At 38.7% G+C, this 26,926-nt stretch overlaps 1 long non-coding RNA gene across 1 annotated transcript in view; it reads right to left on the bottom strand.

Annotated features, from left to right (window-relative positions):
- Positions 1–4,754: 4,754 nt before the first annotated feature.
- LOC133254216 (uncharacterized) overlaps positions 4,755–26,926 on the bottom strand; it is a 129,571-nt gene continuing 107,399 nt past the window's right edge. Inside the window, exon 5 of the long non-coding RNA XR_009738608.1 lies at positions 4,755–5,909. This is a non-coding gene — a long non-coding RNA (uncharacterized LOC133254216). The remainder of the gene's footprint in view (positions 5,910–26,926) is intronic.

The following is a 26,926-nucleotide window of genomic DNA, read 5'->3' on the forward strand; positions in this document are numbered from 1 at the left end:
GTTCGGACATATTTTTCCTCAACATTAAATTCTGTATTTTTGTTTGCATTCCCTCTTTGGCCCAGGAATTAGCACTTTTATTTTGCTTTCTAAGGGAGAGGGCCTTGTTCTGAAGATTCAATGCATGGTGGCCAGGTAATTTTGCTGTACTATTTCTATATTTCTACCTTATTAGAACTTACTGAGATTTTCTTTGTGGCTTAATTGGCATGTGATCAGTTATTTTGTGAAGAATGTATGAGCACTTAAAAAGTAGGAGGAGTTTTGGCTATTTGAAATATATCCAGAAGGGTTAACTTATTGTGTTGTTTTATTGTTTGTTTGGTTTCTTTTTTAATACTAAAAGAGGTGAGTTTCAGCCTCCAGTTATCAGTGAACTTCTTATATCTGCTGTGTTTTCTGTTTCAGGGAAGTTCCCACTGTCATCTGCTGCATAAATATTCTTAATTATTTTATCGTGTCTGAATTGTAGCCTTGAGCATTATAAGGTCTCATTTCTGTCATTATTAATGTTCTTTGGCTTAAATTCCTCCTTGTTTGATATTAAGATTATAACCTTTATTTCTATTTCTGTTTGCATTTTCCTGGCATAACTTTGTCCTTCTATTTAACTGTTCTTAATCATTTTTAGTTTTCTCTTTTGTATACAGCATAGAGTTATGTGTGCTTTGTAACCCAATCTGAGTTTTTTTAAGTGAGTTAAGTCTATTTTTATTTACTCATGTAACAGATAAGTATGTTCGCTAGGCTGTAATACCAATTCATATAATGTTTATATCTTTGTGTATGCATGAATATGCATGTTTAATTTTCACAATGTGCTCTCTTTTCTCCTTTTGGTTTGCTATTTTTAGTTTTTTGTTTAATATTTAGAAAGTTATTTGTTTTGTTCTTGGAATTACTTTACATTAAACTTTTATATAATGTCCTTGTCTCTTTGCTTTAGATATTATATATTAGCTTCTTATTATAAGCAACAATTAGTTTGTAAGCTCTTCCCTTTCCTTCATCACCTAATTTTAAGCAATACAATTATTGTCTTTTATATTTGCCTTGTGCTATAAAATCAACTAAAACATTTACTTCCTGTTTTGTGAGCTTTGGATGATAATTTTTGACTCCCAGTTATCACCTCTGAAGCAAGTATGATCTTACAGAACTTTCAATCATTTTTTCCCATTCTCCCATTTTTATTGATACATTATTTCTATATTTTCAAAGGATATAAAATGTACATGTTATTTTATTACAATTACTTTTAACTTTCCTCTGAGTTAGATATATTTAATATGTATCACTAGCTCTTTTCCCAAAATTGCCTCAGTCCCATCTTGTTTGGCCAAAGCTCGTTCTCTAGTGGATTCCTCAGCAATATATGTTCAGAACTGTTGGTCTTTATAGCTGTGAGCAACTTGCTTGCATATAAAATGTTCAGATTATCCTTTTCCTCTTCAGATGCCTTATAAATTGTGTGATGATGTTTGCTATAGAATGTTGCTGTTGAGAAGCATGATGCCAACCTGATTTTCTTTCCCTTAAAAGGGCTTTCCTTTACCTGAGTGTCATAAAGATCTTGCTTTGTCTTCCACATCAAATATTGCAATCAGTGTTGAGTCAGCGTTAACAGTTTGGGGTCAATTTTCACTTTTGGTAACACATTAGCATCTGTTTCATTTCAAGAAAATGATATGAATTATATATAGTCTTGATATTTGTTCTTTGTTCCACTGTGTTTATTTTCTTTTGGGGGAATTTCAATAATAGACATTTTACATTTCTTTTACCTCTTCTCTATATCATTTTCTCCACATCCATTTTTAAAATATAGTCTTTTCCTATTGTCTCAGTCCTAATCTTTTTGTTCCCAATCACTCTTGAAACCATGACTATTTTGTTTTGTTCTGCATAATTTAGTTTTCATTTCTGAAATGGTATTTATTATTCTTTCATTATTTATGAGCACATATTAATGAGACATTTTTGAGACTTGGCTCTTACAAGGGTGGCAAGGCCTATATATATATATATGTTAGTGTGAATACAATTTAAGAGCTTACCATCCCTTTCTGCACCAAGTTAAGCATTTAGCTTTAGGAATGGATATGATATTATGGTGACTGCTCTGAAAATCCTATTTCACAGGTGACCCACACAGTTTATTTAGTGAAATATCATAGAATATCATGCTAAGCTGCTAAGTCACATCAGTCATGTTCGACTCTGTGCGACCCCATAGACGGCAGCCCACCAGGCTCCCGTCCCTGGGATTCTCCAGGCAAGAACACTGGAGTGGGTTGCCATTTTCCTCTCCAGTGCATAAAAGTGAAAAGTGAAAGTGAAGTCACTCAGTCGAGTCCAACTCTTCGCGACCCCATGGACCGCAGCCCACCAGGATCCTCTGTCCATGGGATTTCCCAGGCAAGAGTACTGGAGTGGGTTGCTATCGCTCCTAGAATACCATAGTCATTTAATCAAATTAGTTCATTAAAGCAGAGAGTCAATTTTAAAATTATATATGAAAGCAATAATATATGTAAAATATATGTGAAACATACATGTATTTTGTGTTTTAAGTAAAAATATTTTTTGATTAATCAATAGTCAATCCCTGCTTACAACATGGATGACCAGTGATTAAAGCTCCACACCATTTCACCATTTCAAAAGCATGATTCACACGCAATGTGAATTGAGTGTGATTCAATTCATTAGAAGTCTGTGACTTCTAATTTCAGTTCTTTAAAGTTGATGCAATGCAAGGCCCCTTGGGGAAGAATATGGAAGAGTTGATCTCTCAAAAATTTCCTGATAATTTAAATTCCTCTAATTCACACCTAAAACAACAGCAAAACTTTAATAATTTTTTCAAATTCTTATTGAAATATTTTTTGTTTTCATGGGCACAGCAACAATTTTCACAGTTATATTTCACTATATCATATAATGTTTAAAATTAAGATATATTGTTATAATAACAAACTCCACTAGCATTTACCCACTGACACTTAGATCTAGAAGGAGCCGATGTGGGTGAGATACTAAAAAGGAGCCTACAGCCTACAGTGGGTGGGGCATCAGTCAGTATCTTTTAAAGAAAGAGTTGAAATCATTGGTTAATTTAGTGAGTCAGCTTTGAACATGTCAATGAAAAGAGTTTCTACTGCTTTGAGAGTTTATAGAGCTGTTCCAGGGCATCCAAGGCTTTCCAGAGCTTTTCATGCATTATAGAGGTGGGATGAACCTCTCAAATGTTATACTCCCTACTTTGCTACTGGGAAACAGAGATTCAGAATTCTGCTATTACATACTCAGTGTTACAGAATTATGGCAGTCCCCACCTCACCACTCTGTTCTTTCTAGTGCTGAGTCCTTCCTCTGTGCAATTCGTTTCTGTGATCATATCCTCACCACTTGCCCCAGCCTCTTCATCATCTTCTGTAGGGAGTTCATTGTGTTCAGGACCCTCTAAGATATGCTGCAGAGATTTTATTCCTTTGCTTTATTCCTCAGTATCAAGCCTGCATTCAAAATACCATCACTGTTAATTTTCCATTTTATTTTTATTGAAGCAGCTAAGTTGCATTGATGAGTTTCTTTCACAAGATCATTAAAATTCATTGTTTATCAGGGAATTCTGACCTTTAAGTGTTAAGAAAATGACTTGGACTCAATGTCTGTGCCCCCCCACCCCCGCCAAAATTCATTGTTTAAGCTCTAATACCCAGTGTATTGGGAGGTGGGGCTTTGGGGAGACAAACAGGTTTAGATGAGGTCATGGAGGTTTAAAACTCAACACTCAAAAAACTAAGATCATGGCATCCAGTCCCATCACTTCAGGGCAAATAGATGGGAAAAAAAAAATGGAAACAGTGGCAGATTTTATTTTCTTGAGCTCCCAAATCACTACAGACGGTGCCTTCGGTCTTGTAAGAAACTTGCTCCTTATAAGAAGAGCTATGACAAACTTAGACAGCATTTTAAAAACCAGAGACGTCACTTTGCTGACAAAGGTCTGTCTAGTCAAAGCTATGATTTTTCCAGTAGTCATGTATGGATGACTACTTCCCTGGTGGCTCAGATGATAAAGCGTCTGCTTGCAATTCGGGAGACCCGGGTTCGATCCCTGGGTGGGGAAGATCTCCTGGAGAAGGAAATGGCAACGCACTCCAGTACTCTTGCCTGGAGAATCCCATGGACGGAGGAGCCTGGTAGGCTACAGTCCACGGGGTCGCAAAGAGTTGGTCACGACTGAGCGACTTCACTTTCACTTTCACTTTCATGTATGGATATGAGAGTTGGACCATAAAGTCTGAGTGTTGAAGAATTTATGCTTTCAAATTGTGGTTTTGGAGAAGACTCTTGAGAGTCCCTCAGACAGCAAGGAGATCAAACCAGTTAATCCTAAAGGAAATCAACCCTGAATATTCATTGGAAGGACTGATGCCGAAGCTGAAACTCCAATACCTTGGCCACATGGTGCGAACAGCTGTCTCATTGGAAAAGACCCTGATGCTGAGAAAGACTGAGGGCAGGAGGAGAAGGGGACAACAGAGCATGAGATGGTTGGATGGCATCACCAGCTTGATGAACATGAGTTTGAGCAAACTCTGGGAGATGGTGAAGGACAGAGAAGCCTGGCGTGCTGCAGTCCACGGGGTCGCAAAGAGTCAGCCATGAGTTAGCGACTGAACGACAACATCCACGACAATGAAGGTGGAGCCCTGTGATCAGACTAGTAGCCTCCTAGGAAGAGGAGGAGACCAGAGACTCCTCTCTCTTTCTGCCATGTGAGGACACAGCAAGTAGGTGGCCTTCTGCACACCAGGAACAGAGCCCTCACCAAAACTCAACCCTGCAGGCACCCTCTTCTCAGACTTCCTACTCTCCAGAACTATGAGAAATGAATTTCTATTGTTTAAGACACATAATCTAAATGATATTTTGTTAAAGCAGCCCTACCCAGCTAAGAAAACACTAAAACAGTCTCAAAGTCATTCAAATTAGCCTCAAAATAGTGTCCCTTAGCAGTCATGGGAAGAAACAGGAGGGCCAGAAGGGGCTGACCTAAGCCATTGCCTGAGGGGACAGTGGCATCTCCCACACAGGGGGAACTTCTGTGAGACAATATCACATATTGTGAGGTAACATAAATAGGGTTAAAGCAGCTAACTGTTTTTAGAGAACCGGAAGAACTTGAGATCCAATAGTTTTCAAAACATGAGGTGACCCATTCCCTCATTTCCAAAGCTACACACAGTCTGTTCCTCCTTGTTTGCTTTTTATAATCATGCTTTCTTTCTCACTTGTCTTCATATTTCCATTCCTCCTTTTGGAGGTTTTCACTTACAGATTTACAGACTGTGCCTTGCACTCTCTCAGTGAAGAGGTGTTACTAAACAGTATATAATAAACACAGAAAAGCCTTAGAAGGAAAATGTGTTTTGATATTAGATGGTAAAGTAATTGCTTATATAAAGGCACATTGATTCAGAGTTGGATGAAAGATCTCAGTGGGAGAAGCAGGTTAAAATCTATGTATATTATGATCGTATTTTTACAAGTAGAGAAGTGTAAATATAAATATGTATGCATATACATACACACACATATATATGTGTATATATATACCTACACATTGTATTGAATAAGTGAATGCTAAGAAAGAAAATCTGGAAGAATAAACGCCAAAATGTAAATGCTAATCCCCAAGAAAAAAGGAACTCAGATGAATATATGTTACAAGTATATCAAAACATATCTTAACCCACTACAGAGCTTAATGTCAGTCTGGTTTCTCTTGTACGCCTTCCAAGGAAATCTACTCACTGAAATACCAAAGCACCATTCATCTCCTGTGTGTAGTCTTGAGGGCATCAGAATCAGTCTTCAGAGTCTGCGTGTTCATAGGTCTGTATAATGGGGCGATACAAAGGTATTAGGGGAAATCATTAGTCAGAATGGAAGTTCACAAAATGTGAAAGATCACATTTTAAAGTCAGAACCAAAAAATATATGTATGTATGTGTGTGTATATATATATATATATATATATCAGATCAGATCAGTTCAGTCGCTCAGTCGTGTCCGATTCTTTGCGACCCCATGAATTGCAGCACGCCAGGCCTCCCTGTCCGTCACGAACTCCCGGAGTTCACTCAGACTCACGTCCATCAAGTCAGTGATGCCATCCAGCCATCTCATCCTCTGTCGTCCCCTTCTCCTCTTGCCCCCAATCCCTCCCAGCATCAGGGTCTTTTCCAATGAGTCAACTCTTCGCATGAGGTGGCCAAAGTACTGGAGTTTCAGCTTTAGCATCATTCCTTCCAAAGAAATCCCAGGGTTGATCTTCAGAATGGACTGGTTGGACCTCCTTGCAGTCCAAGGGACTCTCAAGAGTCTTCTCCAACACCACAGTTCAAAAGCATCAATTCTTTGGCGCTCAGCCTTCTTCACAGTCCAACTCTCACATCCATACATGACCACAGGAAAAACCATAGCCTTGACTAGACGGACCTTTGTTGGCAAAGTAATGTCTCTGCTTTTGAATATGCTATCTAGGTTGGTCATAACTTTCCTTCCAAGGAGTAAGCGTCTTTTAATTTCATGGCTGCAGTCACCATCTGTAGTGATTTTGGAGCCCAGAAAAATAAAGTCTGACACCGTTTCCACTGTTTCCCCATCTATTTCCCATGAAGTGGTGGGACTGGATGCCATGATCTTTGTTTTCTGAATGTTGAGCTTTAAGCCAACTTTTTCACTCCCCACTTTCACTTTCGTCAAGTACAACGACCAATAAGACAAAACACAGTATTTCTTCATCCTAATCGTGTGTCAGTCAACTAGAGGCTAACAGAGGGCACTTGCACAAGGTATCAATCTGCCTGGAGCAAATGCTACTCAAACACAAAAATCTTCTTTCTCAGCACACTGTCAAATTTAGAGAGTAAGGAATTATTAATACAGGGAAAATTTGAGGGTCTTTTATTGATTTATAAAATTTTTCTCAGAAGTGGGCCTAAAGCAAAGCATGGAAAAGATGAAGTTCAAGGCGCTATGAAAGTGTAAACTGAAGTTAAACTGGAACACCACTGTCTCTGTTGGTCCTGGTCCACTGAGCCTATATTGAAAGAATTCCTCCTACTTACCGACTTAGGAAGAGTAAACATGGTGTTGCAGGAGAGATGAGAAGAGATAAAAAGAAGGACAGTGTGATACAAGTCTGACTTACAGATGGAGTAGTGTTGATTAGAAAGCAAAGTATTGATATCCTGGTTTTCTTGGTTTTCTTTACCTGTGCTCTCCCTTCAAATAAGGAGAAGGGTGGAAATTCATCTGATTTAATAACAAGTAATCTCGAACGAGATCACAATCAAGTTGCCAACCATTCATTCATCCAACAAATATTTATTGAGGCACTGCCAGGTGCCCAGAGACATGCTGAGGATGTAATAGACTCTGAGATGTAGTCTTTGCCCTCAGGAATTTAAGTTCAGGAAGAACTAGTTAAAAGTAGCATTTCCGTAGAAATCACTTTTCTATTTTTTTCTTTCAGTTTTATTGAGACGCAATTGACATACTGCACTGTGTTAAGTTTAAGGTATACAGCAGAACAAATTAACTCATGTATATTGCAAAATGATTACCACAATAAGTTTAGTTACCATCTCTCACTTCATATAGTTAGAAAAAGGAAAAAAATACTCCTTGTGATGAGAACTTGGGGATCTATTCTCTTAGCAACTTTCATATATACCATGTAGCAGTGTTAACTATAGTCATGGACTGTACATTATATCTGCAGTACTTAATTGTCTTATAGCTAGAAGTTCTATTTCAATAACCATTACTGAAACATTTTTAAGTTTCTATAACATGCTAGGTTCTATGTTTAGGAATACAGAAATAAATAATAGTATCTGATTTCTGTCCTGCAGGATATAAGAATCCAGTACCGATTCAGATATATTAACAATCAAACAAGCAAGCAAATAAGACATAAACCTCCAGATTTCATGACACTATAGACTCCATCCTCATCCTTCAACTAAAAACATGCTGAAATACTGAATAAAATAAATCAAAGTTTTTTTTAAAAAATGAACTCTAAAAAAGGAAATTCTCTGATTTCCAATAATTATAGAACTAAAGGATCTTTTAAAATATAAACAAAAAGTTTATAATAACTAATAACATATTTGCTTAAAGCCAATGCCAAAGGAATTAATAGGATTTTAAAATTTTATTTCATTTTTGATATTTCAGTGAATAAAATCTAAACTCTATAATAAGTAGAGGGTTATAAATGGGTTCTTTATATGGATAGTTTATATTCATCTAAGCTATTTTTTATCCCCCCAAAATTGCAAACAGCTCTATTTTTCTAATATAGAATACATATCTACATTTCAAATCAAGAAGATGCAGAAAAATTCAAAGAAAATTAAAGAAACCTTTTTAAATTCTAGCACTTAGGGATAACTACTTTTAACTTTCTGGTATATAAACATCCATATTTTTTTATTTGCATTCACTCATTAAAACACAATATGAGCAGATATATTTATTTATACTATTATTAATTTATAAAAATTTAGTTTCATATAGACCACTGCTTATTAAAATTAGAAATCAAGGAAACCTGTGACAATGAGAGCAACAAGACCCAGATGTTTGAAAATCTGATCATCACCCTGCAGGAGCTGGCACATACCAAGGAGAGGTCAAGAGAGGCCCCTGTCAACTCAGCAACCCTTTTGAGCTACAGTGAGGTGCTAGGCCCCAGCTTTAAGTGAACCCTAGACTTTATTTTGTGAGGCTCCAAAACCACTGCAGATGGTGACTGCAGCCATGAAATTAAAAGACACTTACCCCTTGGAAGGAAAGTTATGACCAACCTAGACAGCATATTCAAAAGCAGAGACATTACTTTGCCAACAAAGGTCCATCTAGTCAAGGCTATGGTTTTTCCAGTGGTCATGTATGGATGTGAGATTTGGACTATAAAGAAATCTGAGCACCGAAATATTGATGCTTTTGAACTGTGGTGTTGGAGAAGACACTTGAGAGTCCCTTGGACTGCAAGGAGATCCAACCAGTCCATTCTGAAGGAGATCAGCCCTGGGATTTCTTTGGAAGGAATGATGCTAACGCTAAAACTCCAATATTTTGGCCACCTCATGCAAAGAGTTGACTCATTGCAAAAGACTCCGATGCTGGGAGGGATTGGGGGCAGGAGGAGAAGGGCATGACAGAGGATGAGATGGTTGGATGACATCACCGACTCGATGGATGTGAGTCTGAGTGAACTCCGGGAGTTGGTGATGGACAGGGAGGCCTGGTGTGCTGCAATTCATGGGGTTGCAAAGAGTCAGACATGACTGAGCGACTGAACTGAACTGAACCTATATGCAGAGTCCAGCAATGAGAAAAATGGGGAGGAGGATGCTTCTAATCACATAAATGAATCCACAAAGCAGCTTTCTTTTGGGGTGGAGGATGGAGGGTCTTGAATATTGGTATAGTGGAGGGAGATGGCCTGACTTCCATCCATCCCACTACTAATCCCCTGCTGCCTAAGGGTCTACCCTCTGCGTGCGCCCCTTTCCTTGATGCCTTTATTCTCTTTGTGAAAGTGATATAATTCATTGTTAAATATTAAAACAATAAAGACCAATGCAAAATGTACAAATTACCTGAAACCCTCCAACCCTTAAATAACCACTGTCAACCCTCTGATGAATGTCCTTCTCAGTGTCCTTTACCTATGTACCCAGATAGATATATGTATAGATAAGAGTGAGCAAATATAAGTGTTGTTCTAAAGTCTGTATTTTTTCAGCAAATAATATATGTTGTGAGCTTCTTTCTATATCAGTAAATAAACAGCAGCAGCTAAAAAATAAAATTAGAAACCAAGCATATGCTTTTTGAATTTTAAAATTGCCATTATTCACCAGTTTTAGGGAAAATCATAATGCAAAGCTTATAGAATATATTAAACAGAACAACACAAATAACCAAGCTCATATGATAACTTTATATCAAAATTCATAGGACACAGCTAAAGCTGTACATGGAGGGAAGTACTAGTTTTATATAATGTATATATAAAGGAAAGAACTGATCAGAAGGAAAAAATGGATGTAACAAACACTCTTAGAAATAAAAAAGAAAGAATACCATATAGAGAAGTCATTTTAAATGCAAAGATTTACCAAATATTAAGAAATGCTGCTGCTGCTGCGTCACTTCAGTCGTGTCCGACTCTGTGCAACCCCATAGAGGGCAGCCCACCAGGCTCCCCCGTCCCTGGGATTCTCCAGGCAAGAACACTGGAGTGGGGTGCCATTGCCTTCTCCAATGCATGAAAGTGAAAAGAGAAAGTGAAGTCACTCAATCATGCCCAACTCTTAGAGACCCCATGGACTGCAGCCTACCCAGGCTCCTCCACCCATGGGATTTTCCAGGCAAGAGTACTGGAGTGGGGTGCCATTGCTTTCTCCGAAGAAATGCTACTCCCTATATAAAGCAAAACTTTTTGGAGAATAGAAAGGTCAAGCTCTTTAGCTCATTTCATGTAGAATAAAATAATTTTGATAAAAAATAGACAAAGATAATGAAAGACAGGAATATTATAGGTCAACACTTTTCATGAAAAGAGAAGCAAAAAGTCAAACTAAAATATTAGAAAATCACCACCTCACAGTCCTTAGAACAGCAACTGTAGAAAATTGCAAGTGTTGGCAAGAATGTGTAGAGACTGGAACCCTTGTGCACTGGTGGTGTGAATGTAAAATGGTGCAGTACATATCAGAAATGGTATGGTTTTGATCCAGCAATTCGACTTCCGGGTATGTATCCAAAGAATTAAAAACAGGATATCAAAGAGATGGTTGAATACCATACTCAGGGCAGTATTATTCACAAAAGCCAAGATGTAGAAAGCAATCTAAGTCTTCATTGATTGAGGAACAGGTAAACAAAATGTACTATATACATATATATATATATATATATATATATACACATATATATACACACACACACACAAAAAGAAGTATTAGCAGTCTTAGAAAGGAAGGAAATTCTGACATGTGCTTTAAAATACAAGGGTCCAAGTGAAATGAGTCAGTCCGTTACAGAAAGACAAGTACTGCATGATTCTACTTATGAGGAACCTGGAGCAGTCACATTTATAAAGAGAGTAGAATGGTGGTTACCAGGGCTGAAGGGAGGGAGGGATGGCGAATTGTGGTTTAGTAGATACAGAATTTCCATCCTGCAAGATGAAAGACTTCCAAAGACTGGTTCCACCACAATGTAAATGTACTTAAGAGAGCTGAAGTGTACACTTAAAAATGGTTCAGATGGCAACTTTTATATTATATAAATTCTACCTCAGTTTTCAAAATTAGCATACCAAATTTAACAGTGTGGGCTCAGCCCCACCCAACTCTGTGAACTCATGGACTGTAGCCCGCTAGGGTGCTCCGTCCATGGGATTTCCCAGGCAAGAATACTGGAGTGGGTTGCCATTTCCTCCTGCAGGGGATCTTCCAAACCCAGGAGTCAAACTAGCATCTCCTGTGTCTCCTGCATTGGCATGCAGATTCTTTACCACTGTGCCACCTGGAAAGTCCCTTACATGGTATGTGACAACCTAGAGGGGTGGGAGTCATCTATGGATGTGAGAGTTGGACCATAAAGAAGGCTGAGCACCGAGGAATTGATGCTTTTGAACTGTGGTGTTGGAGAAGACTCTTGAGAGTCCCTTGGACTGCAAGGAAATCCAACCAGTCCATTCTAAAGGAGATCAGCCCTGGGTGTTCTTTGGAAGGACTGATGTTGAAACTGAAACTCCAGTACTTTGGCCACCTGATGCTAAGACCTGACTCATTTGAAAAGACTCTGATGCTAGGAAAGATTGAAGCTGGGAAGAGAAGGGGACAACAGAGGATGAGATGGTTGGATGGCATCACTGACTCAATGGACATGAGTTTGGGTGAACTCCAGGAGTTGGTGATGGACAGAGAGGCCTGGCATGCTGAAGTCCATGGGGTCACAAAGAGTCGGACACGACTGAGCGACTAAACTGACTGAGAGGAGTGGGATGGGATGGGAGGTGGGAGGAAGGTTCAAGAAGGAGGGGGCATATGAATAGATATGGCTGATTTATGTTGATGTATGGCAGAAAAAACAGTATAGCAAATCAACTATTTCCAAATAAAAATAAATTAATTAATTAATAGAAAAAAATTAAGAACAGCAGAAATGATAAATATCTGGGTAAATATCAAGGATTATTTTTTCTCCTCTCAAGTTCATTATAATATCTTTGATTGTTGAAAAGCAAAAATTATAACACTGGAGTTGTCAAGGCATTAGATGTAATATTAATACATGTGCAAACTGTAACATGACGACCCGGGGTGAGTAAAGGAACCTATTTAGTTCTAGTTCTATCTACACTGTGTTTGAAGTGATAAAATATTTAAAACTTATATGAGAAAAACTTCAAAATCATCATCAATTATAAATTTAAACATGAACAAAAGGAAAATTTAGATATGTACTATAATCTCAAACAAATGCTTAAAAGATGCAAAAGAGATTAGTTAATGTGAAATATTAAAATAATTTTAATAATCCAAAAGAAAGCAGGAGAAGGAAAACCTATGAGCAAGAGGACAAACTGTAAATTTCAATCTCATCAATACCAATATTTTTATTAAGTTTAAATGATTAATGGATTTAACATATCAAATGAAGGACAGAAACTGCCATATTCAGTTTTTAAAAGACCCAAATATATGCTGTCTAAAAGATACATATTTTAAATATTAGCACATAAACAGGCTAAACATTTTAATGGGAAAAGAGTAGTTATATTAATATTAAAGTTAACTTCAGAGCATGAATATTACTAGAGATAAAGAAATACATTAAATAATGGCCAAAAAGTTCTGCAACAAGAAAACAGCAAACGTAAATGAGTATTGACCTAACAGACACCAAAACACACTGACAAAAAAGAAAAGAGAAAAGAAAAAGGACATTTTAAAATCTACAAATTTGAAGACTTCAGCACTCAAAGGAGTTATTTTGATAGAACAGAGACAGAAAATTAGTAAAGGTATAGAAGCCATGAACAAACAGCTTGCTCTAATAAACACTTATAGATAATTCATCCTACAATAGCAGAATACACATTGCTTTTGGGTGAACGTGGCATGGTCACTAAGACAGATCATACTCTGGGTTATAAAATAAACCTTACATTTAAAAGGATAGAAAACACGTAAAATATGTTTGCTGTCAATAATTGAATTAAACTTGAAATCAGTTACAGAAAGATAGCTTCCCAAATTTGGAAATCAAATAGCACACTTCTAAATAATAATAATTCATGGGGCAGAGTGGAAGCTATAAGTGAAATTAGAAAATATTGGGGATTGAATGAAAATATCAATTGTTTTTGTTCAGTCACTAAGTCGTATGTGACTGTCTGTGACCCCATGGACTGCAGCACCCAGGCTCCTCTGTTCTCCACTGTCTCCCAGAGTTTGCTCAAATTCATGTCCATTGAGTTGGTGGTGCTGTCTAATTACCATATCCTCTGCCACCCTTTTCTCCTTTTGCCCTCAATCTTTTCAAGCATCAGCTTCTTTTCCAGTGAGTTGACTCTTGGCATCAGGTGGCCAAAGTACTGGAGCTTCAGCATCAGTTCTTTCAATGAATATTCAGGGTTGATTTCCTTTAAGATCAATGGTTTGATCTCCTTGCAGTCCAAGGGACTCTCAAGAGTTTTCTCCAGTACCACAAGTTGAGAGCATCAATTCTATAGTGCTCGGCCTTCTTTATGGTCCACCTCCCACATCCATACACAGATATGGAAAAAAATGGTAACTTTGACTATATGGACCTTTGTCAGCAAAGCAATGTCTCTGCTTTTTAATACATTGTCTAGCATATTACAAATGTATGAGAAGCCTCTCTTCCAAGGAGCAAGCATCTTTTAATTTCATGGCTGCAGTCACCATCTGCAATGATTTTGGAGCCCAAGAATGTAAACTCTGCCACTGTTTCGCATTTTTGCCCATCTATTTGCCATGAAGTAATGGGACCAGAAAGATGATGCTATGAAAGTGCTGCACTCAATATGCCAGCAAATTTGGAAAACTCAGCAGTGGCCACAGGACTGGAAAACGTCAGTTTTCATTCCAATCCGAAAGAAAGGCAATGCCAAAGAATGCTCAAACTACTGCACAATTGCACTCATCTCACACGCTAGTAAAGTAATGCTCAAAATTCTCCAAGCCAGGCTTCACCAATACGTGAACCGTGAACTTCCAGATGTTCAAGCTGGTTTTAGAAAAGGCAGAGGAACCAAAGATCAAATTGCCAAGATCTGGTGGGTCATGGAAAAAGCAAGAGAGTTCCAGAAAAACATCTATTTCTGCTTTCTTGACTATGCCAAAGCCTTTGACTCTGTGGATCACAATAAACTGTGGAAAATTCTGAAAGAGATGGGAATACCAGACCACCTGACCTGCCTCTTGAGAAACCTATCTGCAGGTCAGGAAGCAACAGTTAGAACTGGACATGGAACAACAGACTGGTTCCAAATAGGAAAAGGAGTACATCAAGGCTGTATATTGTCACCCTGCTTATTTAACTTATATGCAGAGTACATCATGAGAAACACTGGACTGGAAGAAGCACAAGCTGGAATCAAGGTTGCCTGGAGAAATATCAATAACCTCAGATATGCAGATGACACCATCCTTATGGCAGAAAGTGAAGAGGAACTAAAAAGCCTCTTGATGAAAGTGAAAGTGGAGAGTGAAAAAGTTGGCTTAAAGCTCAACATTCAGAAAATGAAGATCATGACATCTGGTCCCATCACTTCATGGGAAATAGATGGGGAAACAGTGGAAACAGTGTCAGACTTAATTTTGGGGGGCTCCAAAATCACTGCAGATGGTGACTGCAGCCATGAAATTAAAAGACACTTACACCTTGGAAGGAAAGTTATGACCAACCTAGATAGCATATTCAAAAGCAGAGACATTATTTTGCCAATAAAGGTCCATCTAGTCAAGGCTATGGTTTTCCCAGTGGTCATGTATGGATGTGAGAGTTGGACTGTGAAGAAAGCTGAGCACCAAAGAATTGATGCTTTTGAAGTGTGGTGTTGGAGAAGACTCTTGAGAGTCCCTTAGACTGCAAGGAGATCCAACCAGTCTATTCTAAAGGAGATAGGTCCTGGGTGGTCTTTGGAAGGAATGATGCTAAAGCTGAAACTCCAGTACTTTGGCCACCTCATGCAAAGAGTTGCCTCATTGGAAAAGACCCTGATGCTGGGAGGGATTGGGGGCAGGAGGAGAAGGGGACGACAGAGGATGAGATGGCTGGATGGCATCACCGACTCAATGGACATGAGTCTGAGTGAACTCTGGGAGTTCGTGATGAACAGGGAGGCCTGGTGTGCTGTGATTCATGAGGTCACAAAGAGTTGGACATGACTAAGTGACTGAACTGAACTGAACTGAATGGGACCAGATGCCATGATCTTAGTTTTTTGAATGTTCAGTTTTTTTTTTTTTAATTTTATTTTATTTTTAAACTTTACAATATTGTATTAGTTTTGCCAAATATCGAAATGAATCTGTCACAGGTAGACATGTGTTTAAACCAGCTTTTTCACTCTCCTCTTTCACCCTCATGAAGAAGCTCTTTAGTTCCTCTTCGCATTCTGACATTAGAGTGGTATCATCTGCACCTCTGAGGTAGTTAACACTTCTCCCTGCATTCTTGATTCCAGCTTATGGCTCATCCAGCCTGGCATTTCCCATGATGTACTTTGCGTATTAGGTAAATAAGGAGGGAGACAATATGCAGCCTTGTTGTACTCCTTTCCCAAGTTTGAACCATTCAGTTGTTCCTTGTCCAGTTCTAACTGTTGCTTCCTGACCTGCATACAGATTTCTCAGGAGACAGTTAGGTGATCTGGTTATTACCATCTCTTTAAGAATTTTGCACAGTTTGTTGTGACCCACACAGTCAAAGGTTTTAGCCTAATCAATAAAAAGAGAAACAGATATTTTTCTGGAATTTCCTTGCTTTCTCTAAGATCCAAAGGATGTTAGCAATTTGATCTCTGGTTCCTCTGCTGCTGCTTCTAAGTCGCTTCAGTCGTGTCCGACTCTGTGCGACCCCATAGAGGGCAGCCCACCAGGCTCCCCCGTCCCTGGGATTCTCCAGGCAAGAACACTGGAGTGGGTTCCCATTTCCTTCTCCAGTGTGTGAAAGTGAAAAGTGAAAGTGAAGGCGCTCAGTCATGTCCGACCCTTAGCGACCTCATGGACTGTAGCCCACCAGGCTCCTCCATCCATGGGATTTTCCAGGCAGGAGTACTGGAGTGGGGCGACATTGCCTTCTCTCTCTCATTCCTCTACCTTTCTCTAAAGTACCTTGTGCATCTGGAAGTTCTCAGCTCACGTACCGATGAATCCTAGATTCAAAGATTTTGAGCATAACCTTGCTAGCTTCTCAGGTGCTAGTGGTAAAGAACCCACCTGCCAGTGTAGGAGACATAAAACATGAGGGTTCAGTCCATGAGTGGGGAAGACCTCCTGGAGAAGGAAATGGAAACCCACTCCAGTATTCTTGCCTGGAGAATCCTATTCAAGGATAGCCTGGTAGAGCAGCCTGGCAGGCTATAGTCCAGAGGGTTGCAAAGAGTCAGATACGACTGAAGCAACTTAGCACTTCTAAGCACTTGCTAGGAAGTGAAATGAGAGCAATTTTATGGTAGTTTGAACATTATTTGGCATTGCCCTTTCTTTGGGGTTGGAATGAAAACTGACATCTTCCAGTCCTATGGCCACTGTTGAGTTTTCCAAATTTGCTGACATATTGAATGCAGCTCTTTAACAGCATCATGTTTCAGGATTTGAAATAGCTCAGCTGGAATTCCATCACCTCCACTAGCTTTGTGCACAGTAATGCTTCTTAAGGCCCATTCACACTCCAGAATGTTTGGCTCTAGGTGATTGACCACATCATCCTTGTTATCCTGGTCATTAAGACCTTCTCTGTATAGTTCTTCTGTATATTCTTGCAACCTTTTCTTAATCTATTCTGCTTCTGTTACATCCTTACCTTTTCTATCATTTATCATGCCCATCCTTGCATGTAATGTTCCCTAGATACCTCCAATTTTCTTGAAGAGCTCTCTAGTCCTTTCCATTCTATTGCTTACCTCTATTTCTTTGCATTGTTCATTTAAGAAGACCTTCTTATCTCTCCTTGCTGTTTTCTGGAACTCTGCACTCAGTTGGGTATATCTTTCCCTATCTCCTTTGACTTTCACCTCTCTTCTTTTCTCAGCTGTTTGTAAAGCCTCCTCAGACAACCACTTTGCCTTCTTGCATTTCTTTTTCTTTGGGATGGTTTTGGTCACTGCCTCCTGTACAATGTTACAAGCCTCCATCCACAGTTCTTCAGGCACTAATTCCTTGAATCTATTTGTCATAAGGGATCATAAGGGATTTAATTTTGATCATACTTGAATGTTTAATCATAAGGGATTTAATTTTGGTCACACTTAAATGGTCTGGTAGTTTTCGCTACTTTCTTTAATTTAAAACTGAATTTTGCAATATGGAGCTGATGATCTGAATTGCAGTCAGCTCCAGGTCTTATTTTTACTGACTGTATAGAACTTCTCCATCTTTGGCTGCAAAGAATATAATCAATCTGACTTCAGTATTGACCACCTAGTGATGTCCATGTGTAGAGCCATCTCTTGGGCTGTTGGAAAAGAATGTTTGCTATGACCAGTGTTTTCTCTTGACAAAGCTCTGTTAGTCTTTCCCTGCTTAATTTTGTATGCCAAGGCTAAACTTGCCTGTTATTCTTGGTATCACTTGACTTTCTACTTTTGCATTCCAATCCCCTAAAATGAAGAGTATGTCTTTTTTTCATGTTAGCTCTAGAAGGCTTCCCTGGTGACTCAGATGGTAAAGAATCTGCCTGCAATGAAGGAAACCCAGGTTCAACTCAGGGTAAGGAAGATCCCCTGGAGAAGAAATTGGCAACCCACTCCAGTAATCTTGACTGGAGAATCCCATGGACAGAGGAGCCTGATGGGCTACAGGCCACAGGTCAGAAAGAGTTGGACACAATGGAGTGACTAACACTTTTCACTTTTTCCTCACTAGAAGATATTGTACATCTTCATAGAATTTTAATGCAAAATATCAAAACATGTAGGATGTAGATAAAGCAGTGTTTAAATAGATGTGGCACTGAATACTTACATTAGAAAAAAATATCTGAAATCAATGACCAAAATTCTGTATTAAGAAACTAGAAAAAGAGATTTTCCTGCTGGTCCAGTGGTTAAGAATCTGCCTTGCAATGCAGGGGCCATGGGTTCAATCTCTGGTCAGGGAACAAAGATGCCACATGCAGCAACTAGGAACCAATGCAGCCAAATCAATCAATAAAAAAAAAATTTTTTTTAAAGAAACTAGAAAAAGAAAAGCTAATTATTAATAAATACAAATCAAGCAGGATGAAAGACATAATATAGATCTGAGGGGCAATCAATAATAAAGTTCAGACAGAGCAAGAGAGAACATCAATGGGAAGAATAGTTAGAAATCAATAACCAAAACATATACATTTCTATTCTGGCTATAACGGACTAGCTTGTACTACACTAATCATCCCACAAAAAGGAACAATATAAATAAGCACAATACACATAAAATGTTTTTGCAACGAAGATGAATTATCAGAGAACTATCAGATTACCCAGAACCTGAGAGCTCAGGATGCTGGAGAAAAGGGAGTGAAATTCGCATTATCCCAACATTCTGCGCCACTTTCCTCTCAGCTCATCTAACAATCTCAATGGGCTGCAGGACTTGCAGCCTGAGAAACAGGGGATGGAACTTGGTAGATCACTTACTTTGCTTTACTGTACAAGAGTGGGGAAATTCTGAGAGCGGGGATACACATTTTTCTCAAACAGCAGTTGCTGCTCCTGCTGCTAAGTCGCTTCAGTCATGTCTGACTCTGTGCAACTCCATAGCAGTAAGCCCTAGTTTTCAAGGTGGGATCTAGGTTAGTGGTATGTTCTTTTATTGACTTTTTGCTCCTTTCCTATCTCACTTTCTCTACTTCTTTCTTGAAATTTCAAGAATTACCACTGAAAAATACCACCTGAGACCACGTAGTTTTCTCAGTGTTTGATTTTCAGGGACCCTAAAATATCAATAACTCTGTTAGTAGCAAACAGTTAAAATATAAATTTTGAACAATGTAATCAAAACGTAACCTAATAGAAATACATAGAAACCACAAAGACAGAGAGTACTATTTAAAAATGCATTTTTAAATTTCTAAACTTAGCACAATTTTTGTATCTGTTGCTGATTCTAACTTCATTTCATTCTGATTAGAGAACACAGGCTTTAAATCCTTTAAAGCATTCTGTGTTTCACTTTACAGCCTAGCATGTGGTCAATTTTGGTAAATGTTCCATGTGTATCTGAAAGGAATTCACATTCTATATTTTGCAATGTGGTGTCCTGGATGGAATCCTGAAACAGCTAAAGTACATTAGGTAAAAATTAAGGAAATCTGAATAAAGCATGTGATGCCATCCAACCATCTCATCCTCTGTCATTCCCTTCTCAACCTGCCTTCGATCTTTCCCAGCATCAGGATCTTTTCTAATGAGTCAGTTCTTCGCAGCAGGTGGCCAAAGTATTGGAGTTTCAGCTTCAGGATCAGTCCTTCCAATGAATATTCAGAACTGATCTCCTTTAGGATGGACTGGTTAGATCTCCTTGCAGTCCAAGGGACTCTGAAGAGTCTTCTCCAACACTACAGTTCAAAAGCATCAATTCTTCAATGCTCAGCTTTCTTTATAGTCCAACTCTCATATGCATACATGACTACTGGAAAAACCATAGCTTTGACTAGATGGATCTTTGTTGGCAAAGTAATGTCTCTGCTTTTTAATATGCTGTCTAGGTAGATCATAGCTTTTCTTCCAAGGAATAAGCATCTTTGAATTTCATGGCTGCAGTCAGCATCTGCAGTGATTTTGGAGCCCCAAAAAATAAAGTCAGCCACTGTTTCCCCATCTATTTGCCATGAAGTGATGAGACCAGATGGCATGATCTTTGTTTTCTGAGTGTTGATTTTAAGCCAACTTTTTCACTCTTCTCTTTAACTTTCAACAAGAGGCTCTTTAATTCTTCTTTGCTTTCTGCCATAAGGGTGGTGTCATCTCTGTATCCGAGGTTATTGATATTTCTACTGGAAATCTTGATTCCAGCTTGTGCTTCATCCAGCTTGGTATTTTGTGTGGTACTCTGCATGTAAGTTAAATAAGCAGGATGATAATATAAGGCCTTGACGTACTCCTTTCCTGATTTGGAACCAGTATGTTGTTCTATGTCCAGTTCTAACTGTTGCTTCTTGACCTGCCTGCAGATTTCTCAGGAGGCAGATAAGGCGGTCTGGTATTCCCCTCTCTTTAACAATTTTCCACAGTTTGTTGTGATCCACACTGTCAAAGGTTTTGGCATAATCAATAAAGCAGAAATATATGTTTTTCTGGAATTTCCTTGCTTTCTCTAAGATCCAAAGGATGTTGGCAATTTGATTTCTGGTTTCTCTGCCTTTTCTAAATCCAGCTTGAACATCTGGAAGTTCACGGTTCATGTACTATTGAAGCCTGGCTTGGAGAATTTTGAGCATTACTCTGCTAGCGTGTGAGATGAGTACAATTGTGCAGTAGTTTGAGCATTCTTTGGCATTGCCTTTCTTTGGGATTGGAATGAATATTGACCTTTTCCAGTCCTGTGGCCACTGCTGAGCTTTCCAAATTTGCTGGCATATTGAGTGCAGGACCTTCAAAGCATCATCTTTTAGGATTTGAAATAGCTCAACTGGAATTCCATCACCTCCACTAGCTTTGTTCATAGTGATGCTTCATAAGACCCACTTGACTTTGCATTTCAGGATGTCTGGCTCTAGGTGAATGATCACACCATCCTGTTTATCTGGGTCATGAAGATCTTTTTTGTATAGTTCTTCTTGTATTCTTGCCACCTCTTCTTAATATCTTTTGCTTCTGTTAGGTCCATACCATTTCTGTCCTTTATTGTGCCCATTTTTGCATGAAATGTTCCCTTGCTATCTCTAATTTTCTTGAAGAGATCTCTAGTCTTTTCCCATTCTGTTGTTTTCCTCTATTTCTTTGCATTGATCACTGAGGAAGACTTTCTTATCTCTCCTTGCTATTCTTTGGAACTCTGCGTTCAGATGCTTACATCTTTCCTTTTCTCCTTTGCCTTTTGCCTCTCTTCTTTTCTCAGCCATTTGTAAGGCCTCCTCAGATAACCATTTTGCCTTTTTACATTTCTTTTTCTTGTGGATGATCTTGAACACTGCCTCCTGTATAATGTCATGAACCTCTGTCCATAGTTCTTCAGGCACTCTATCAGATCTAATCCCTTGAGTCTTTTTGTTACTTCCACTGTATAATCATAAGGGATTTTATTTAGGTCATACCTGAATGGTCTAGTGGTTTTCCCTACTTTCTTCAATTTCAGTCTGAATTTGGCAATAAGGAGTTCATGATCTGAGCCACAGTCAGCTCCCCGTCTTGTTTTTGCTAAATGTAAAGAACTTCTCCATTTTTGGATGCAAAGAATATAATCAATCTGATTTTGGTACTGACCATCTGATGATGTTCTTGTGTAGAGTCGTCTCTTGTGTTGTTGGAAGAGGGTGTATGACCAGTGCATTCTCTTGGCAAGACTCTATTAGCCTTTGCCCTGCTTCATTTTGTACTCCAAGTCCAAATTAGACTGTTACTCCAGGTATCTCTTGACATCTTATTTTTGCATTCTACTCCCCTATGATGAAAAGGACATCTTTTTTGGGTGTTAGTTCTAGAAGGTCTTGTAGGTGTTCATAGAACCATTCAACTTCAGCTTCTTCAGCAATACATGTTGGGGAGTAGACTTGGATTACTGTGATACTGAATGGTTTGCCTTGATAACAAACAGAGATCATTCGGTCATTTTTGAGATTGCACCCAAGTACTGCATTTCAGACTCTTTTGTTGAGTATGAGGGCTACTCCATTTCTTCTAAGGGATTCTTGCTCACAGTAGTAGATATAATGGTCATCTGAGTTAAATTCACCCATTCCAATCCATTTTAATTCACTGATTCCTAAAATCACAGCCCCACCCACCAACAGAAATTGGATTAAAGATTTAGTGAGCATGGCCCCACTCATCAGAACAAGACCCAGTTTCCCCACAGTCAGTCTCTCCCATCAGGAAGCTTCCATAAACCTCTTATCTCTATCCATCAGAGGGCGGACAGAATGAAAACCACAACCACAGAAAATTAATCAAACTGATCACATGGAGCACATCCTTCTCTAAATCAATGAAACTATGAGCCATGCTGTGCAGGGCTACCCAAGATGGACAGGTCATGGTGGATGGTCCTGACAAAATGTGGTCCACTGGAGAAGAGAATGGCAAACCACTTCAGTATTCTTGCCTTGAGAACCCCATGAACAGCATGAAAAGGCAAAAAGGTATGACACTGAAAGATGAATTCCCCAGGTTGGTAGGTGCCCAATATACTACTGGAGAAAAGTGGAGAAATAACTCCAGAAAGAATGAAGAGATGGAACCAAAGCGAAAATGCCCAGTTGTGGAAGTGCTTGTGAGGAAGTAAAGTCTGATGCTATAAAGAGCAGTATTGCATAGGAACCTGGAATGTTAGGTCCATGAGTCAGAGGAATCAGTTCAGTTCAGTCACTCAGTTATGTCCAACTCTTTGCGACCCCATCGACCACAGCACACCAGGCTTCCCAGTCCATCACCAACTCCTGGAGTTTACCCAAACTCATGTCCATTGAGTCAGTGATGCCATCCAATTTCAATATTCATTATTTGAGGCAATCATTGAGATTATGTTAAATTGGCTGAGGGATAAACACAACAACCAAAAGAACAGAACAGAAATCTTAGAAACAGACCCACACAAGCGCAGCCAACTGACTTTTGGCAAAGGTACAAGAGCGACTGAATGGAAGAAAGATAGTCTTTTCAACAAGTGGTGCTGGAGTGATTGGATATCCTCAGGCAACTAATAAACCTCTACCTAAACCTCACATCTTCTACAAAAATTAACTGCAAGTTGATCATAAATTTACATGTAAAACTATAAAACTGTCAGAAGAAAACACAAGATAAAATATTTGGGACCTAGGGCTTATTTAAGAGTACTTAAATATGACACCAAATACACAATCTATAAAAGAAAAAAAGCAACAAACTGCAGTTCATCAAAATTTACAACTTTTGCTCTGTGAAAGATCCTGTTAATAAGATGAAGGGATTTGCAATGAATTTGAAGATTATGCGCACAAACTACATATGTGAGAAAGGACTCATTTCTATAATGTACAAAACTCTTAGAGCTCAATAGTAAAACGAACAATCCAATTAGAAAAGGGATATATCACATCCGGTCACACTTCCCCGATGAGGATACATAAATGGTGAATAAACACAAGAGAAGATGTTTGCCATCACCAGGGATAACAGTAAATACAAAGAAGGACTGTGACGAGTTATCATCACACATCTATTAAAATAGCTGAAATAAAAGTGGCGACATCACATCCCGGTGACAATGCAGAGAAAATGGATTTCTCACGGCTGGTAGTAGGAACACCAATGATACAGCTACACTGAAAAAGAGTTTGGCAATTTCTTTAAACACAAAAAGGGTTTACATTTACAACTTAGCAAACCCACTTACACTCAACAAACACTCTTATGCATTGTCTCAAGAGAAATGAAAACTTAAATGTTCACGAAACAACTTTAGGTGGATGCTCAACTGATCCATATCTGGGGAAATCATTTGGCTCCCCCAGATAATATAGCACTCCTATGATGGTAGCTTCTCAATTCCAAATGCGGGTTCTATTAATAGTTTAACTTGACATTGCCTGCCTACATGCTTAATCTCTCAGTCGTGTCTGACTCTGCGACCCTATGAACTGTAGGAGCCTGCGAGGCTCCTGTGTCCAGGAGATTCTCTAGGTAAGAATACTGGAGTGGGCATTCCTTTCTCCAGGGGATACTCACAACCCAGGGATCGAACTTGGGTCTCCCGAATTGCAGGCGATTCTCAACTGGCTGAGCCACCAAGGAAGCCCCGACATCTCAGGGCTGAAATCAGACTTTCCATTCTACAAGATTTGTCACCATGGGCTGAATTCACACAGGTCAGCATGAAAGACTCAGTTCATGAGAATTTAAAAAAAAACCTTGCTTAAAATGAGACAATGCTTGTAAAACTTTTTCTAAAAAGAAAAGGAGAATAAGAAGGACATATTTGGAGAGACAAAATGGCAACTGTTCTTAGAGAATAATATTCTAAATATATCGGCATATTGTCTTCCAAAATAATTCCTTAATGGCCACAATGAGTTAGTACTATTAGTCTGAACTTTGGAAGTTTTGTCTGGGGGTAATACCGTCTGAGTACTTCCCCTTTCCTCATTGAAATGGTCAGGAACATAACGGTCTGAGAAGGAATAGAAGATTTAGCAAGGCTGCGGACTATGTCATTTATTCCATGTTCAAAAGCAATAGTAGAAAGGAGGCCAGGAAGATGTCTTTATTCTTCTGTGAGAATTCTATTGTTCATCCTGTTCTAATTATGAAATCTGAACTTGAAAGGATGAAAAGGAAGCTCAATCAGTAGTATAAAAGTGTATCTTCTCTAGAAATGGTTCTTAACAATTTAAACGGCAGGCTTATCTATCCTGGACTGACTGACCCAATAGTTAAAAGTAATATTCTATAATACTGAAAACAGTCTGCAAAGCTGCATTTCTTGATTCATTTATGTTTCAAATTATAAGGCTGTATGGCAGAGAAAACACCGCTCATCTTTCATGACTGTGAGGTGGTTTAACTGAAATGTTATTGTGAAAACAAATTTCTCAGGTACAGAAAAAAAAAACTATGCTGTGCCATTTCCTCAATTCAAAATGAATTCATTTAGTTCTTAATCACAGAAAAGAAAAAAGCTCTCCAAATTGAACAAAAGGAAATGTAGGGGATTTCCACAGAAGAGAATTTTAAAATAAAATGAGTAAAAGGCTTCAAGAATACTTTCATTCCTCAGAGGCCCACCAGGGAGTTAATGGGAACTGTGGCCACAGCAATCCAGAATTAATATCTTACATTTGGAAAATCAACATGTTTGGGAATCTGAAAAGAGGACAGCTACGTGAAATGAAATCATCTTGGGTCATTATGTGCCTACAACATTCGCCCCACTCAGGCACACTCAGACATATGTTAAAGACATAACTGTCTCTACCTCCATTTGAGACTCTTTTCAATAAATGAAACTCCAACTGCAAAAGCAGTTGACAATGTGAAATTACAAAAAAAACTGTCAGAAGGCCTGTGTGGGAGATACATTTGCCATAAGCAAAAGGGCTAGGAATCTGAGAAGCTTTTTAAATGGATTCAGAGACCTTTGAAAAAAAAAAGGTCTCCTTCTCCAGTAATTGAATTTGACACCAATGTTCTTTGGATGCTAGGGCTGTACAGGGTATTTTCCCATCCACATCTAGGCTAAATTGGAGATGGTGACCTCTGATAGACTAGAGCAATCCAGGAAGTAATAGAAACCTCACTTCATAGAAACTAGTGACAGGTTGGGATTAAATGCTGGGCTGGCCAGGAACAGTCCAATTCCTTTTCAGGGAGCCAACAGGCTTCCAAAGGAATGGAGATTTTAAAAATCACTCTATAAATTCTTCTTTCTCCAACTTGCTTTAACTAAATCGAACATTATAATCTAAGGTCACCTCAGATTTAGAACATAGGCAAGCCTTAAATCCAAATGAGATGTTCTTGCTTTCTAAATTCAATACATTTTACAGAATTCAATAAAAGTTGATTAGGCCTGGGGCATTTACCCAGAGTTTATATATAAGGATGTTCCCTCAACTGTTATCTCAAATAGTGGGGGGGAAAAAAAAACCTAAGTTTGCAAGAACAAGGGATTGATTAGGATAAGGTATGTCATAAAATTGGAAGTTTATGATATAATTTGAAATAGTTATTTTCTATAAGTTTCCAATGTACCCCATTGTGTTCAACATCTATAGACACTACAGTGTGATCACCGTCAGAAGTCTAATTAACATTAGTCACCATACAGGTGACCCACTTCCCTATTTTTCTCACCTCTAACCTCTTCCTCTCTGGTTACCACTAATTTGTTCTATTTTTTTGTTTTTGTTTGTTCTATTTTTTTAAGATTCCACATATGAGTGACATCATATGGTATTTATCCTTCCCTGACTTATTTCACCCAGCATAATACTCTCAAGGTTTATCAGTGTTGTCACAAATCCATTCCTTTTTATGGCTGAGTAGGACTCCATTGTGTATATAGCAGTTCAGTTGCTCAGTTGTGTCCAACTCTTTGCCACCCCATGGACTGCAGCACACCAGGCCTCGCTGTCCATCACCAACTCCCAGAGTTTACTCAAACTCATGTCCTTTGAGTCGGTCACGCCATCCAACCATCTCATCCTCTGTCATCCCCTTCTCTTCCCACCTTCAATTTTTCCCAGCATTGCGTGTGTGTGTGTGTGTGTGTGTGTGTGTGTATCACGTCATCTTTACCCATTCAAGTGTCAATGGACACTTAGGTTGTTTCCATATGTTGGCTGTTTTAAATAATGCAGAAATGAACATAAGGATGTATATGTCTTTTCAGATTATTGTAGTCATGTTCTTTGGATAGATACACAGAAGTGCAATAGATCATTACAG

This window comes from Bos javanicus, chromosome 9 (genome assembly GCF_032452875.1).
Source record: "Bos javanicus breed banteng chromosome 9, ARS-OSU_banteng_1.0, whole genome shotgun sequence".
Classification (NCBI taxonomy): Eukaryota; Metazoa; Chordata; class Mammalia; order Artiodactyla; family Bovidae; genus Bos; species Bos javanicus.